The following is a 12,350-nucleotide window of genomic DNA, read 5'->3' on the forward strand; positions in this document are numbered from 1 at the left end:
TGAGCTTTAGAAGGACGTTGGTGAACTTGAGTTTGTGCATGGAAGGGTGACTGGTCTGGGAAACGTGTACATTAAAAAAAACTGGAATTATGCAACTAAATGGAGATAGGATTTAGAGTACATGAAATTGTCGCATGGAAGAGGAATTCTTTATTCTGTAGAGTCCTGTGGTTCCATTTGCAGAAACATAGAGAAGAGATATGTTAGACAGTAATGAAAGAAGACTCATCTGCATCTGTTTCCTGCTCTGAAAGAGGATAACGATATCGATCCTTGTGCCAAGAACAATGAAAAGACATTTCATTAGCATCTAAAATCTTTGGAGCATGAGGTGGGTGATGTGATATACTTCCCAGTTTCCCCTGTTGAATGAAGGACTTCTTTTCCTAGCTGCAGGAGTGCTGCTGGTGTAGAAGCGGTACCTCTAGGATCAGACACTTGCAGGGCTGAGGGGCACAAGGATACGGCAGAAGCACGTAGTCCAGAACCCTGGGAGCCCCCTGTCATCTACTATTTTTTTTTTTTAATTGTGAATGATATTTTATTTAGCCATTTTTGCTTACAATTGAAACTAGGAATTCTAAATTAACAGCTTTGTCTGTGAGCTGCTTATAGACAACAGAAAAAGTTTCAGCCTAGTGTTCTATGTTGTTCTGCTGAGCTTTATCCAAATGAACCTTTATGAGCTGGCTGACATCCAGCTTCACGCAGATTCTCTTGCCCATGATCTCACTTGCAAAAACCAAGTCCTCCAAGATTGCATCATGCATGGCTGTCAGAACGTGGCTTCTGGGATGCTTTCACTTAGTTTTTGCATGGCTCCTTTAAGGTGGCTTAGGCAGAATCCTCCTCTGAGCAATAAAGACAACGTGCTTCCCACTGAACATTTTCTCCAATTCACATACAAGCTGAACTTGGATTTTCTGGAAAGACTTCAGTTGAGGAACAGGAACAAAGATTATAATAGCTTTCCAACCAACACCAACTTCAATTTCCTTTGCTGCTGTTATATTGAGCTCCTTTAGCTGGGCCTTGAGGTTTAAATTCATCTCCCACTCAAGGAGAACCTGGAAGATGCCAGACTCAAACTGTCCGGCTTCTTGCCATTGGGCTTCATGATCTTTGCTCTGGAGCTTGATTGTGACCTTCTCCTTGGTGATCACCAGCCTGGGAAGAGGCCTAGGTATTGTGAGAACTCCACGTCATCTACTATTGACGCCCCAGTGCCTCTTCCTTCCAGTGCTCACTCCTATAGCCACATTGAAGGAACCCACTTAATAGGAAAGGAAATGAGGCAGTGAGCACATGGCCATGAGATCTAGTGATTGTATCTCATATCAAATCCCCCAGAAGTTGTTGCACTGAGAGAGTGATCAGACAAGTTGTTGAAGGCACAGCTGAGGCACTGGCTTGGTGCCACAGGCACTAACCTAATCATTCAGGATATAGCACATGCTCTAAATCAATGATTGTTATATGGTGTTGTGTCTTCAGTGGATAGAATTCAGGAGTTTGGGAAGCATCACTCTCTGTTGTCCTCCTGGAGATCTTGTGCTTACTTTCCCTGAATTTCTTGGGCTCTCTGGGTTTAGAGGTCCTCATTCCCAACAGGATAATATTTCCAGCAAGGAACACAGCATGTACTGCACTAAAGTGAAAGCTACACTGCCACCCAGGCGCTTCAGGATCTTCGGGCCAAAGGACCAGCAAGCAAGAAGAGGCAGAGATGACTAACCACAATCGTCAGGGAGAGGGACAGTTGTTGGTACATAAGAGGAGTAGAAAGGAATGTGGCACCGGGTGATCGACTTGGGCACCCCGTGCCCAGTTTTGATAGATATGTGCTGCAATCTGGCCTCAGAAAAACATGGCAACTCGGGGCTCAGATAACTCAGGGATGTGGATTGAAGTTATGTCAGCAGGTCAGCCACTGAGGCCAACAGGAATGATGGCCAAGGGTGAGCATATATGGAATGACAGAAGAGGAAGGGGACAATGAGTATCACCTGTGGCCTTTTTGGTCCCATTAACTTTTTTTAAAATAGTTTTCTCTGGGAAAAGAGTTGCATCAGAATCGTGGAGGAGCTGCTCTCAGAACTTCAATTCTTCCTCGCACTCCAACACTACCTCTTAGTCCAAGTAACTACCATCTTTCACCTGAGACAGTTTATACTTTGTCTCTTTGCTTTGACTCTTGGCTCCTATATAATCCACCACAGAGCAGCTAGACTGAATTTTTGAAAACAGAAATCTATCATGTTATTTCCTGCTGAAAAGACTCCAAATATTTTCCATTGTCCTAATAAACTTCAAGTTCATGGCCCCAGGCTACACAGACCTTATCTTCTCCTACCACTCTCCCTCTTTCTCTCTCTGGATGGCCACATTAGCTTCACTCTTTCAAGAGCAGGTCAAACTCCTTCCCACATCAGGAGCATGCTTTACCTTGGTGTCCCCTTTGCTTGGGACATACTTTCTACTGATCACATGGCTGGTCCCTAAACAGTTGTCACTTCCTCAGAGAGATCTTCCCAGCCTCTCTAAAATAATCCCACCATCTCTATCAAAAACTAATTGCTTAGTTTGCTTTAATTTTTTTCAATGTACATGAAATATTGTACATGTAACAGTATCTCATGAGACAATTATTTAAGTGTTAACTTGTAATTTAGGTATTAATTGCTATTTAGGTATTATCGTCAGAATCCCACTCAGTGTAAGTTCCATGAGGGTGAGTCCTTTCTTTTCTTGTTGTTTATCTTTACAGTTCTAGCACCTAGAATATGACTTGACATGTGTTAAGTGCTCAGTAATTATTTGTTGATATTTATTAAATGTTGACCAACTGATGGCTTCAGTGAATCTGTTGCCTTCTTTTGCAGTGGATTTGGTTTCTTTTTCTATCTAAGAATAAACCAAAAATAGGGACCATTCTTAAAGTTATTGTGAATGAAAGATCATTATATTCATCACATTTTAAAGAAAAGTTGCATGGCTAGGTTATATAGTCCATTGCTCTCAAGAAAACTTCTGCTGTCGAGCTCACTTTGGTAAGACCGTTTGATACGCCTGTCCCAGATTTTAATTATAAACTTCCAGATGAGTCATCCCTTCTTTGGGAACATTTATTCTACCTGTTTCCACCACTTCCTCAGGGGAGTTTAATCTAGATTCTGATAATACCAAGAAGGGCAGAACTTCAGTTTTGTTCTTATTATTAACAAGTTGAAATGAGTTCTTTTGAAAATTTCCTTTCATTTGTAACACATTAATTGTGACTTTTTAAATTAAAGTCAGCCCTTGATACATAATTCAGAGTACTGACGTCACTGTTCTCTTTCTCAATGGTACAGACAAAGCACTTCGTAAAGTAAACCCTTACCTATTGTTACAGCAAAGTTTATGAGCACTAAGCTTAGTATTTTCAAGATAATCTTTTAAGTAACTATAAACACCATCCTGACATTTGTATGAAGAACTTATTGATTTACATTTTATTTAAATTAAAGGATTTGATGAAATGTCCAGCTAATAAACCTGAGAGTTCTTTTATTTTTGTTTTATAAGAAGTCAGGACTAGTTTGCATTCAATTTATATATTAAATGACATTTCTCAGTAACATTCAGAATTAGAGAAAATTGGAAATTAGACTGTAGATCTCTTGATCAAAGATCTTGGGGAGCATGATGGGTGAGATGAAATACTATCTTTAGGGGACTAAAGTGACCTGGGACAAATCACAGCATAGCTTCTCTGCTTCCTTCCTTCCTCAAAAGCAAGATCCTCTCTCAAACAAGGAGGACCTGGTGAATCTTTACCTCAAGATAACCTACAAAGGGCAACATGCATTCACTCACTGTTGTAGGCAGAATAATGGCCTACAAAGATGTCCATTTCCTAACACCCTGGACCTGTGATCATGTTAACTTCTATAAGGTATTTATGCAGATGTGATTAAGTTAAGAACCTTGACATGGGAGGTTATCCTTGATTATCCAGATAGGCCGAATGTAACCTCAAAGATCCTGATAAGAAGTATGCAGGAGGAGTTAGAGTCAGATGAGACAGTAATGTGACAACATAAGCAGAGGTCAGAGTGATATGGCCATAAGACAAGGAATGCTGGAAGCCCCTAGAAGATGGAAAAGGCAAGGAATAGATTTTCCTCTGAAGCTTCCTGAAGTAACCAGAAATCAATCCACACACATAGAATCAACTGATGTTTGACAAGTGTGCCAAGAATACACAATGGGGAAAGGATAGTTTCTTTAACAAATGGTATTGAGAAACTATATATTCCTATGCAAAAAAAAAAAAAAAAAAAAAATGGATCATCATCTTACACTATATACAAAAATCAACTTAAAATAGATTAAAGACTTAAATGTAAGATTTGAAACTTTAAAGCTTCGAAAAGAAAACATAGTGGGAAAGTTTCTTGACATTGGTCTTGGGAATGATTTCTTGGATATGACACCAAAAGCACAGGCAGCAAAAACAAAAACAGACAAGTGGGAGTACATTCTACTAAACAGCTTATGTCACCGCAAAGGAAATAATCAACAGAATGAAAAGGCAACATACAAAATGGGAGAAAATATTTACAAATCATATATAGATAAGGGGCTCATTTCTTAAATATATATATATATTTAACACTCCTATAATTTAATAGCAAAACAAAAATTAATAACCTGACTACAAAATGGGTAATGTACTTGAACAGATATTTCTCAAAATAAGGTATACAAATGGCCAAAAGGTATATGAAAAGTTGTGCAAAATCACTAATTATTAGGGAAATGCCAATAAAAACTACAGAGTTATCACCTCACACATATTAAGATGGCTTTCATCATAAAAACAGAAGATAACAAAAACTGTCAAGGATGTAGAGAAATTAGAACTCCTGTACATTGTTCATGGAAATGTAAAATAGTGCAGCAGCTATGGAAAACAGAATGGAGACTTTTTAAAAAATTAAAATTAGAACTAGCATATGATCCTGTAATCCCACTTATGCAATATCCAAAAGAATTGAAATCAGGATCTTGAAAAGATATCATTACTCCCATGTTCATTGAAGCATTATTTATAATAGCAAAGATATAGAAATAATGCAAATGTCCATTGATGGATGAATGGATAAAGAAAATACGGCATATACATACAATGGAATATTATTCGGCTGTTAAAAAGAAGGAAATTCTTACTTTGTGACAATATGGATGAACCTGGTGGACATTATGCTAAGTGAAATAAGCTATATATAGAAAGATATGATCCCACTTCATTTTTCCACCTATATGAGATATTTAAATTAGTCAAACTCACAGAAGTAGAAACTACAATAGTGGTTGTAAAGGGCTGTGGGTGGGAGAAATGAGGAGTTGCTCTTCGATGGGCATAAAGTTTCAGTTATGCTAGATGAATAAATTCTAGAGACTTGCTGTATAACATAGTACCTAGAGTTATTAATGCAGTATAGTGCACTTAAAATTTGTTAAGATGGTAGAACTCAAGTGTTCTTACCACCAGAGATAAGATAAAATAAAAACAAAATAAGGGGACACAAGGAAACTTTGGGGGGTGTTAAATATGTCTATTCCTTTTATTGTGGTGATGGTATCACAGATATTTGCAATTGTCCAAACTCATTGTGCACATTAAATATATGCAGTTCTTTGTATATCAGTTATACCTCAGTAAAGATGTTTAAAAAAGAAATTCTATCTAAAATAATGAAATACTTAACTGTGGAAGTGTATATAAAAGTAGTAGTAATGTTCCTTTAAATTTAATGCTGACCACAATGCTTTGTAATTTTCCTTTTAAAAACTGGTTTTTCCCAGCATGACACCCTGTGCTGGCATCAGTAACAGACTCTTAAAAACACTCATGCCAAGGAGTTAACAGGAAATATCTTGGCAAATTCAGAGTCAAAAGGAAAGCACAAAATTGTCAGAACACATATCGTGTTTCTCAGAATTATCTGTATCATGTTGGAAGTTTTTATACGGAAGTGTGTGTTGACACAAATGATTAAGGCCAGGATTCCTACAATTGACAGGAAAATGACCTATAAATAATGACCTGTGATGGACTTGTCATACAGTCATTAAGTGAAATATTCTAGTACCAGTTTCCTCCCTTTGGTACCCCAGTTTCCGGCTTCTGTGAAGTACTTTTCCTTTGTAAAGATCACTCATTTTTATCTGAGATCATCAAGTTTTCTTTAGGCTTTATCAAATGATAATTTCATTTTCTCGCTTAGTAGATAACAATATCAAATAGAATTTCACAAGCCTTTTGGAACACATTTTACTTGGACAGAAATTTTTTCTGGGGAGCTTCTTATTTCTCCTTCTACAAAAAAAGCAAAGTAAAATAATTGAAATGTTGAAAGTTTAGAATTTCTTAAGTTTAAAATAAGAGTTAATTTCTATAAATTATTAAGCAGCCAGTTTGTCAATTATTTTAGGTAACACAGGATCTATATTTTCTATGAAATTAATAAAGTTCAATGTAACTCCTTGGGAAATGGTATTCAGAAACATGCAAATGGAATTTTAAATATTAAAATTCCATTATTTTACCACAGAGAGAGAAAAAAATGTAAATTTCTGGATAAAATATTTTATTAACTAAATTCTAGATCAAAGTTTTTCGAACTGAGGAATATAACTCTCAAGGTTAACAGAAAAGTAATAGTGGGGACAGTGAATTAAATTGTAGGGGTTTTTTTTTAGTTTTAGGGGCTTCAGTAGGGTTCTCTTCTCCTTTGTCATGTCTCTATCCATCTCAATCCAAAAATCATGTTTTTCTTCCTTCCTTGCCTTCATGTTGATAGTTGGGGAATAGCAGTGGAAAAACAATACGTAATAAGCACTATCTTTTAAACCCACAAGCAAAGATACTTGTATTTAGGCACTTATAGGCAAAGAAAAATGGAGAATTTGTCACAATAGTATATTAAATCATTATATGCTGTGATAAAAGCTAATATGTAATGAACACTGAGAAAAGCTTACAGAAATTACTGTCACCGAACAATCAACACCTTGTAGATTCCGTATTTAACGATTCACTATGTTGCTCATTCTAACTGTTAATATTGGGATAACTTATTTTTTAGTACACAAAATGACCACTTTTAAGACCCCCATGTAAATCTCACATTAAACGATATCTAAGAAAGAAATAACATGTTGGTTTTGTACCAGTGTTTAGAGATTCAGAGATAAAAGTCACCTTAGAGTCATTTCATTTAAACCTCTCATTCTATAGATAGTGAAAATAGATTTGAAAGCATTTATGGCAAATGTGACTTCTCTGTGTCCACATGGCCCAAAACAAAACTGGTCTATAAATGAATTAGCTTCTGATACAACATGATGTATATCCTGTAAGGCAACTCTAATTATGAGGCTGGGATCAATATTCCCCCGGATTTGGTTATTTCTATTCTCTCTCTGCCATCTTACTACACTCTCTTTGGATTGTACATGTATTAATTTACATTGCCATGTGGTTCACTCGAGGGCCTGGAGATATGAAAAGAGGAATAAGGCACAACTTTGCCCTTAAAGAAAACCCCTCACAAACATGATAGAGAGACAGGACATGAATACTGGGGGGGTGGGGGGGGGAGGGTAAAGGAGAAATGCAGTACTAGATGGTGAATTCCAGTCCTTCTAGCTGAGTCCTAACTCATGTCTCTTTCTCTAATATCGTTAACCCTTGAACCATTCTCATCAAGGCTGCATGGGAATCTTTGTAGGGCATGTCTCTGGACTATACTCTTTCTTTACTTGAAATCATCAGCAGGTGTTCCTCTGTAAAGAATCTAGACCTACTTAGTCAGGTAAGCAGCACTAAACACTGTATGAAGCCTCCTTCCACCTATCCTACAAATTAGTTTTCCAGCCTTAGATGTCATTGTTCACAGAAAATAGAACTGATCTCCAGCTAAACTGCATGGCCCACTATTGCCTGAAAACACCCATTTTTAAAAATTTGCCTTTGTCCTATTTATGCCATGCTGTATGTTGGAAAACCTTTCTTCACCTTGTCTATCAAAATTCTGCCACCGTCCACAGCCCAGGTTGCGTGCTGCCTTTTTTCATAAAGCTTTTCTTGTTCAGTCAGGAGTGATCTTCCAATGCCTAGAACATCTTTGGAAATATGGTTATATTGTTCTTGAGTCATTTAACATATTTACCCTTGAACTATACTTTTATTTCTCCTAATACAGTATATGCTCACTGAGAACTGGAAATATCAACCTCTGATTCACCTACATTATTTAGACATATATCTTATACAGCTGTTATTATAAAAAATCTCAGAAACTAATTTTAGAAAACACCGGTTAAGAAGGAATTTAACATTTATCTGGCCCAACTTTTTACTCAGTGAAGGAGAGCGAAAGTAAAGTTGGTTTGATTTTTGAACCATCATAATCAAAAGAAAATCTTTGCAGCATTAGGGCAAGCAAAGATTTCCTTGCACAAAAGCATGAACCATATAATTTTTTAAAAATTTGACTTAATTAAAAATAAAAACATCTGCTGCTCTGCAAAAGACACTACTAAAAAAATGAAAAGTCAAGCCACAGGCTGAAAGATATATTCAAAACACATATATCTGATAAAGGATCTAAATTCAAAATATACTAAGAACTCGCACAATTCAACAATAAGATGACCCAGAAAGGGAGTGGGTATACTTGAACAAACACCTCACGAAAAGCTCAAAAACAGATGTTGAACTTCATTAGTCATCAGGAAAATGCAAATTGAAACCACCATAAGACACAACTACATACCCATTAGACTAACTAAAATTATTTAAAAACAAATAAAACAAAACCTACACGGTACCATCTGTGTTGAGTATATGTAGCAATTGAAGCTCTTGCACATTGTTAGTGGGGGTGTAAAATGGCAAACCATTTTGGAAAACAGTTTGTCAACTTATAGTTAAATATGCACTTTTTTGTATGGGCTCATTTATGTCACTCCTAGGTATTTACCCAACAAAAAATAAAAATATGTGCCCACAAAAAGACTTGTACATGAGTGTTTATAGCAAATTTACTCATAATTGCCCCAATATCAAAACAACTCAGATGCCCATAAACAGGTAAAGAGATGAATAAATCATGAAATATTCATACAATGAAATACTACTGAACAATAAAGAAACAAATTACTGATACAAGAGAGAAGGTGGATGAATCTCCAAATCAGAAACTTGAGTAAAGGAAGCCAGACAGAAAAGATTCCATTTTACAGTAGCAGAAGTCGTTGCCATGCTGATGATAAAAAAGGAATTAACTGCAAAAGTGCTTAAAGAAAACTTTTAAGTGTGTTGGAAATGCCCTATATCCTGATTATTGAGCGCTTAAGACTACACAATATGAAAGAAAAAAGACCATATTCACCTTTGCAAAGGGTGGATGCCCTTCCTTTGGAAGTTTCGTTATTAATACATTAAAAAATTAATTATAAAACATGTCGTATTATTTCAAGTTAATTTTAAATATATTGAATTAGTGAAACTTCACTATATAAACTTGAGTAGCTTATGTATTATTGCAACAGAGCTGAATATGAAAGAGAAATGTACAATTTTAAAGTTCAGTTCATTTTCTAAAACTCTTAGGTCAGATGTATTTTGGTATTCAGACTGTTTGGATTTTAGAATAGTAATGTGGTACATATACCATATATTACACAGCAGCTGAAGCTTCCTTTAATGAAAATATTAATATTTCTGTAGCAAAACACATGAAAATATATACAAATTAATTTAAAGACATGTATAACCTCATATCATTTCAGGGCATGTTTTTAAGCCAAATAAGATCTAGTACCATACTTACTCCAACCTTTTAGTTTCTAAATGTTTTTTGGATTTCAGAATTACAGTTTAGGTACTATAGACCTGTAGTTCAATTTACCCATAATTATTAACATAGCTCAACAAACAACATATCTGCTGTGTTTCAAGGTTATATAAGCAGTTGTGATGAACTAGTACTTTTGTCAAGTATGGGAATCTTAGCCAACATTAAATTCATGGCACTGTTCTTTGAGTTAGGAAATATAACTCTAGCCAAAGATAAAATTTCTGGTTTTAGTGGACATACTATGAGGATGAAGTAACATTTGTTAATTGAATGAAACCTCCTCCTAGCTATTTATTTTCATTTTAAAATGTAACTGTACCACAGAACTATGAGAATAAAGAATCTTTCTAGAGGAAATATAGTTTCCCCACTAAAATGAACAAACAAAAACTTAACATGGAATTGAAGACATAAAATATTCAATTTTTCAATAGAATCATTACTTAGTTCTCATTCAACTAGGTCTGATTATCTGGCCCCTAGTGTGTGTGTGTGTGTGTGTGTGTGTGTGTGTGTGTGTGTGTGTGTGTTTGTGTGTGTGTGTTTACATTTGCCTTCATTTCTAAAGAAACACTGGTAAATATAGTATGGTATGGAGGTAATGTAATATAGTACAAAGAGCATGGAGATGGGAGTTAACAAACCTGGTCTTATTTAAATTCTCACTCCTCTCTTCAGAACCTTGTGGCTACAGATAATTTAGCTTTTCTGAATCTAAGTTTCATCATGTGTAATTTGAGAGCTGTAAATAAAACTTTTCTGGATTGTTTTTAAGATAACATGAGATACTGTCAATCATTCAACACAGGGTAGGCAATCGATAAGTGGTAATCATAATAATGTTTATAATAGACCTGTTAAAACCTTAATAGAGGAATCTATGATTGCAAAAGGAAGTTTAATTAGAAATCAGCTTAAAAATCTCACCTTGTGAAAATATTGTTCTCCTTCTCCCTACAAGACCATTAACAGATTTCGACCACTGGAATTTCACAAATGCTGTACTTGACAATGTTTGATCACTTCGTCTACTCTTTTACAACCTCCCCTACAAACCCTGTGGTCAGAAATTACAATCCAACTAGTGTAAAAAAGTTTCTGAATTCTAGAACAGGAGAAAACATTTTCATTCAATAGGAAAGATATATATTGCAATCCGGAAGCATGAAAAAATTAAGGTTCTGTCACAGGGATGGGGAGCATGGCATAGGGAACGCAGACAGCATTAATGTAATGACTAGGTAGAGAGCCAGAGGAGAGAAAAAGCAATCAGGGGGATCATTTTATAAACTATATAAGTGTCTAACCGGAGTACTGTAAACTTGAAATTCAAAATAAAATTAAAAAAAAAAAGAGTAAAAAAAAGTTTCTGATTGAATTTTGACATAGTGAATGAAATTTAACTCCATTTAAGAAACTTTGCTCTTATCATCTGATGATACAAATGAAGGAGAGTATTGTATTGTAAAATGTCAGCCACAAACAATCAATTAGATTCCATTAAGCCACCTATTCTTGAAATGATCCTTTCAGATTGATTACTTAAGTAACAAACACAGTTAAGCAATTGACTTATTCCTCTTTTATTTATTTATTTTTCACTACTGAATTCTTATGGGAAATCCTATCTAGGTCATCATAACACAATTGAAAACAACTGATAATGAAAAGAATGCTAATTGGTTTCCTCTCTCTCTTATCACTGATCCATACACAAACTAATGTTTCCACATTCTTCCTCTTGTTTGTAGCCAACCTCTCCAAGTATCTAAACTTTAAAATTTTTTTGGATGTAATCATCAACTAACAAAGCTATGCACTGCATTGATAAGGTATATTGAGTAGTAGACAGTGCAATGAATTTGGACTAGAAATAGTGTGTTTAAAGACCTTCGGTCAAATATTTATTGAACAAGCACTGAGCCAAGTGCTAAGGATAAAAACACAAGACAGTTTTTGCCATTTGGGAACCCAGAATTTAGTAGAGGAGATTTGTAAATAAACAAATGCAACACAGAGCAATATATACAATAATAGTTTGTAGCCAAAGTAATAAACACTTAAACACAAAGTAATAAACACAAATAATAAACATGCTGGGCCAGCACACACGGGACCATTACACCACTCAAAGCCTTGTGTCTGTTCTGAGACTTGTGTGGCCAAACTAACATCACTTCTAGTTGGGTTAGCCAAGCTCTATCTATCAGTTCCTCAATTTCATTTCCTTCAAAGAGTATCAGGACTAAATCCATAGATCTCCTAGGCTTTTATTACCTGTTTAATTCAGCCAATATCCAAAGTCTCAGTGATCTTTTGAAAAAGTAGTATAATTTATTGAAAAAAAATCCATTTTCTACTGCATTATGCAGTTTACCTTCCTGAGACAACTTTCCCATCCCCTCCTTCTCTTTTCTCCCACCTCATACAAGTGTC

General features: G+C 35.5%; 1 pseudogene; it reads right to left on the reverse strand.

Moving 5' to 3' along the window:
* Window positions 1–545: 545 nt before the first annotated feature.
* Window positions 546–12,350, reverse strand: part of LOC105294510 — an 18,989-nt pseudogene continuing 7,184 nt past the window's right edge.

This window comes from Pteropus vampyrus, unplaced genomic scaffold, assembly GCF_000151845.1.
Source record: "Pteropus vampyrus isolate Shadow unplaced genomic scaffold, Pvam_2.0 Scaffold88, whole genome shotgun sequence".
Classification (NCBI taxonomy): Eukaryota; Metazoa; Chordata; class Mammalia; order Chiroptera; family Pteropodidae; genus Pteropus; species Pteropus vampyrus.